The sequence below is a fragment of the Bufo gargarizans genome, chromosome 10, assembly GCF_014858855.1.
Source record: "Bufo gargarizans isolate SCDJY-AF-19 chromosome 10, ASM1485885v1, whole genome shotgun sequence".
Classification (NCBI taxonomy): domain Eukaryota; kingdom Metazoa; phylum Chordata; class Amphibia; order Anura; family Bufonidae; genus Bufo; species Bufo gargarizans.
The window spans coordinates 33,211,685-33,218,040 of NC_058089.1; positions in this window are offsets into that span (position 1 = coordinate 33,211,685).

A 6,356-nucleotide genomic window follows, 5' to 3' on the forward strand; every position below is an offset into this window, starting at 1 on the left:
CCTTTTATGACTCTGTCTGCGGCTGTGTTTATAAAGCTGCCATGTTCCCATTCTGTGTATTGTATTTGTACACGTTTCGCTGTATAGATGGAGCTTTACATCCAGGGCACTCTTCTGAGGGACTATGTCAGAGACGACGCAAATATCCGAGACCGTGGTCATACCAAGCTGGGTGTATATCACAACCTGGTGAATGGTTCCCCCCGAAATCACAATCCAGGGGTAATGTCTACTGTACGCAGTGCATCCATCTTGACTGATCGGTCAGAGGGATGATGTGACCAGCTCCACATCACTTCATTGGTAAAGGCGAGATTAAACCTCAACATCAGTAATGTGAAAAATTGAAGGGGATATTAATGACAATTTCCATGGGTTGGTGACAAACCTGCAGGCCGCAGAAGTGTGGCATCACTTGGTGACCAAATCAAAAGGCAACCATGTAAGATGTGGCCACTCAAACTGGTTAATAGAAGGTTCCTGAGCGGGTGACCTCTATAGACTCACATGGCAGTAGGACAATCCCTTTAGGCTAGGGCTACGTGACATGTAGGGTACAGCTACATTGCAACAAGTGTCATGCAACATTTTTTTTTTTATTTATTTTTTACAATGATGGTCTAAGGTTACAGATGAGCGAACTTCGGTAAAAATTGATTTGGCTGCATCGAACGAATTTTACAAAGAAATGCTCTTCGTGACTAAGTAAGTAGTGGGTGCAATGACAGAGTACCCGTCTTCGTACCCCTCAGATACTTTGTTCATACATGATCGCAGTATCTGATAGCAATAATCCGGTGTTAAATTTAAAAAAATATATAAAAAAATTAATAAATTACCTGATTCATTTGCTCATGACAGGCACCACCATCTTTCCTGAAGATATGGCATGAAATCTCACACAGCATGGTGAAGTCATACATCACCACTCATAGAATTTCAGTAGAGATCTTCCCAATAAAAAAAAGATGCCCAACACGAGCAAATGGATCAGGTACAGGTCCTTCAAAAATTAGCATATTGTGATAAAGTTCATTATTTTCTGTAATGTACTGATAAACATTAGACTTTCATATATTTTAGATTCATTACACACAACTGAAGTAGTTCAAGCCTTTTATTGTTTTAATATTGATGATTTTGGCATACAGCTCATGAAAACCTAAAATTGCTATCTAAAAAAATTAGCATATTTCATCTGACCAATAAAAGAAAAGTGTTTTTAATACAAAAAAAAGTCAACCTTCAAATAATGATGTTCAGTTCTGCACTCAATACTTGGTCGGGAATCCTTTTGCAGAAATGACTGCTTCAATGCGGCGTGGCATGGAGGCAATCAGCCTGTGGCACTGCTGAGGTGTTATGGAGGCCCAGGATGCTTCGATAGCGGCCTTAAGCTCATCCAGAGTGTTGGGTCTTGAGTCTCTCAACTTTCCCTTCCCAATATCCCACAGATTCTCTATGGGGTTCAGGTCAGGAGAGTTGGCAGCCCAATGGAGCACAGTAATACCATGGTCAGTAAACCATTTACCAGTGGTTTTGGCGCTGTGAGCAGGTGCCAGGTCGTGCTGAAAAATGACATCTTCATCTCCATAAAGCTTTTCAGCAGATGGAAGCATGAAGTGCTCCAAAATCTCCTGATAGCTAGCTGCATTGACCCTGCCCTTGATAAAACACAGTGGACCAACACCAGCAGCTGACATGGCACCCCAGACCATCACTGACTGTGGGTACTTGACACTGGGCTTCAGGCATTTTGGCATTTCCCTCTCCAGTCTTCCTCCAGACTCTGGCACCTTGATTTCCGAATGACATGCAAAATTTGCTTTCATCCGAAAAAAGTACTTTGGACCACTGAGCAACAGTCCAGTGCTGCTTCTCTGTAGCCCAGGTCAGGCGCTTCTGCCGCTGTTTCTGGTTCAAAAGTGGCTTGACCTGGGGAATGCGGCACCTGTAGCCCATTTCCTGCACACGCCTGTACACGGTGGCTCAGTCCACTGCTTCCGCAGGTCCCCCAAGGTCTGGAATCGGTCCTTCTCCACAATCTTCCTCAGGGTCCGGTCACCTCTTCTCGTTGTGCAGTGTTTTCTGCCACACTTTTTCCTTCCCACAGAGGTGCCTTGATACAGCACTCTGGGAACAGCCTATTCGTTCAGAAATTTCTTTGTGTCTTACCCTCTTGCTTGAGGGTGTCAATGATGGCCTTCTGGACAGCAGTCAGGTCGGCAGTCTTACCCATGATTGCGGTTTTGAGTAATGAACCAGGCTGGGAGTTTTTAAAAGCCTCAGGAATTTTTTGCAGGTGTTTAGAGTTAATTAGTTGATTCAGATGATTAGGTTAATAGCTTGTTTAGAGAACCTTTTCATGATATGCAAATTTTTTTAGATAGGAATTTTGGGTTTTCATGAGCTGTATGCCAAAATCATCAATATTAAAACAATAAAAGGCTTGAACTACTTCAGTTGGTGTGTAATGAATCTAAAATATATGAAAGTCTACTGTTTATCAGTACATTACAGAAAACAATGAACTTTATCACAATATGCTATTTTTTTGAGAAGAACCTGTATATATTTTTTTTACACTATTTCAGGTTAAGTATGAGGACATTCAGCTCTGCAGCAATATCGAATTCATCCTGAAATTCAGATCAAAGTCCACTATGTAGACTTCAATTCACTCATCACCATCTATAGTGTCACACTGCAACACGACAGTCACATAAAAATCCATCTTGGATTCACGACTGTCGTGTCACAGTATGTCGCAATGCGACACCATAGACTAGCTCTCATTATGAAAAATGTTGCACAACACATGTTGCCGTGTGGCGCTAGCCTAAGGGCCCTTTCACACTTGCGTTGTCCGGATCCGGCATAGAGTTCCGTCGTTGGGGCTCTATGCCGGAAGAATCCTGATCAGTTTTATCCTAATGCATTCTGAATGGAGAGAAATCCATTCAGGATGTCTTCAGTTCCGGAACGGAGCATTTTTTGGCCCGAGAAAAGGCCTTACGCTAAACGTCGTTTTGGCGCATTGCCAGATCCGACGTTTAGCTTTTTTAGAGTGGTTACCATGGCTGCCGGGACGCTAAAGTCCTGGCAGCCATGGTAAAGTGTAGTGGGGAGCAGAATACTTACCGTCCGTGCGGCTCCCCGGGCGCTCCAGAGTGACGTCAGGGCGCCCCAAGCGCATGGATCATGTGATCACATGGAACACATCATCCATGCGCATGGGGCGCTCTGACATCATTCTGGAGCGCCCCGAGAGCCGCACGGACTGTAAGTATACCGTTCCTACTATGGCAACCAGGACTTTAATAGCGTCCTGGCTGCCATAGTAACACTGAACGCATTTTGAAGACTGATCCAGTCTTCAAATGCTTTCAGTACACTTGCGTTTTTCCGGATCCGGCGTGTAATTCCGGCAAGTGGAGTACACGCCGAATCCGGACAACTCAAGTGTGAAAGGGCCCTTAGGCAGACTTTACACATTTAAGTTTTTTTTTATGCAGTTTGTGAAGCCAAAGCAAGTTGTGTAATAGAAAGACAACTCTGTCTTCCCATGCCTCCCAGACGTCTCCGATCCAGCGGAACAATCCCAAGTTTCGGCCTCTGTCCTGCAGCACCAGGACGGCTGCCACTTATTCCGACTTTAACGGTATGTGTGCCCTCAGGACGCAAACACAGCTGAATACAATTGTAAAGTAGAAGCAGTCAGCTCCCTGCTCCACCATTCCACTGATGCCAGAGGCTCAGCGCAGGCGGGAGAACAGCACATCTGTCGTGGGATAGGGGAGTATGTAAGCCATAGGGGCATCATACTGCATGGTGAGCTCTAAAGAGACATCATTATAGTCTGAGGGGCACTTAGGGAACATTCTTACTATGTTTGGGGGCACAAAGTGAAGCTGGGCACCTAGTGTTGAAAAATGTGCCACAGTTGGGAGGTACAGATATATTTATACATACCCCACTTATGATGCAGTTTTGACTTGAAATGCTACATTAACAAACCAGAACATAGAAACCCATTTATTTTATTTTTAAATATCACCTGTCTCCTTTCCAAATGTCTATACTATTTAAAGGGGTCATGAGACCACTCTTCGATGGTGAAAGACAACAGTCCAAGGACATTCATGTTCCCAGGACATGCAGAAAGGCTGAGGTCATATTCTTGGTGCTCATTGGGGTGGGGGAAGTTTATCATTACCTTCGTGCCAGAAACCTTGTGAGAAAAAAGTAGCACATTTTGGCACATGCCACAATTTCGCTCAAAGAGATGGTCATGTGAAACGGCTGTCACCATCTGCTAGCACCTGCCGCTTCGCTGTAATGGACAGGTTTTTTTTATTTTACTTATAGCGCCAACATTCGGCAGCACTTCACAAACTGTATTGCTCACTGTATATTCTGTACTATTATTTCTGGGAGAACACCCACCCAAACACTGGGAGAACACCCACCCAAACACAGGGAGAACACCCACCCAAACACAGGGAGAACACCCACCCAAACACAGGGAGAACACCCACCCAAACACAGGGAGAACACCCACCCAAACACAGGGAGAACACCCACCCAAACACAGGGAGAACACACAAACTCCATGCAGATGTTGTCCTTGGCTGTATTTGAACCTAGGACCCACGCGCTGCAAGGCACCAGTGCTAACCACTGGACAAATAGGCCTGGTTTATATTTTTATGTTTAACATCTGTGGAAAATCCATCCGTGAAGAATCCACATTTGGTCCACCTGTCATCCATATTCCACAGACCCTGCGCAGCTGAAAATTCCCAGAGCATCTCCTACCTTTGGTCTGCGAAAAGCAGAGCAAACACAGGTGCCATCCGTGTTGCATCAGTGGTTTTTCATGGACCCATAGACTTTAATGGTTGTGGTTGGTCCAAATCACAGACCACAGAAGCGCATGTCTGATTTTTCCACTAACATGTGAATACACCCATTACAATCAGTGGGTATGTTGACAGTCTGTGGAAATTGCTGCTATATTGTTTGTCAAAGTTAGGCCGAATGCACACGGCCATGTTCCGCGGCCAAGAGCGGTCCATGGTAACACGGCCTGGATTCCTGTTCAGAGCAGGAGCGCACGGCGTCATTGGTTGCTATGACGCCATGCGCTTCATGCTGCCGCTGCACTACAGTAATACACTATGAGTATTACTGTAGTGCACAGCGTCATAGCAACCAATGACGCCGTGCACTCCTGCTCTGAACAGGAATCCAGCCCAGGATACCACGGACTGCTCTCGGCCGTGTGCATTCAGCCTTACTGATACTCTGACCTGCAGAGCACCAACTTCAATTCTCTACTGACCTAGTTAGACACCATTACAAGGCGCTGTGCCACCTGATGTCTTCATGTTTGAAGGTGGCAATGGGAAGAATATCACACCCTGCACTACAGAATTATCTTCAAAAAGAGTAAAAATAGGGCTTTTGCCACTTTTGGAGGTCACTTGTAAATATTTTATGTATCTTGCCTTTTTATCCCACTTATGGTTGACAAGTAGGTGGAAATAAGAATGGTTAACCATGTAAGGGAGAGTTCACATGACCTCTCATTCTTCTGATCCATCAGAACAGAAAAATAAAAACGGATCCTGTGCATCAGTTATGCACATTTGGCAGCAGTTTTATTTAGACTGAAAAAAGTCTCAAAAGGAAAACACTGCATGCCCATACACACTTGCTGTAGCCAGCAGCTCCCTGTCAGCCAATCAGATTGGATTACTGAGAGACGCCTCCTCACTCTGGCACCTAATGCAGGCATGCAGTGTAAAGGACCGCCCCTCTGTCTTCTGTTTATACTAGAAGGAAGACAGATGAGCCCCAGCAACAGTCTTTTAAGGGAGCAGTCGAAAGACAGATGACATTATTGAAAGCTATTATAAGGTAATTACAGATCTTTTGGCAACCATCGACAGACTAACTCAGGTATACATGCCTAGCTGTAATAAACTAGCAAATAAAAATATGACCGTTACCCTTTAAAGGGGTTGTTCGAGTTATATTTATTGATGACTTATTCTTAGGATAGGTAATCCATAACAGATAGGCGAGGGTCCGACACCAAGCACCCCCACCGATCAGCTGTTTTAAGAGGCAGCATGTGCCAGCACTGCCTCCTCTTCACCACTTACCTTCTGGCCGTTGCATCTGCAGTGGTGAGCAGGTGTAATTACACCTGCTCACCACTGCAGATGCAACAGCGAGAAGGTAAACAGTGAAGAGGCAGCGCTGGCACAGCACGCGCCTCCTCTTCAAACAGCTGATCAGCGGGGGTGTTGGACCCCTGCCATCTGATACTGATTACCTATCCTGAGGAT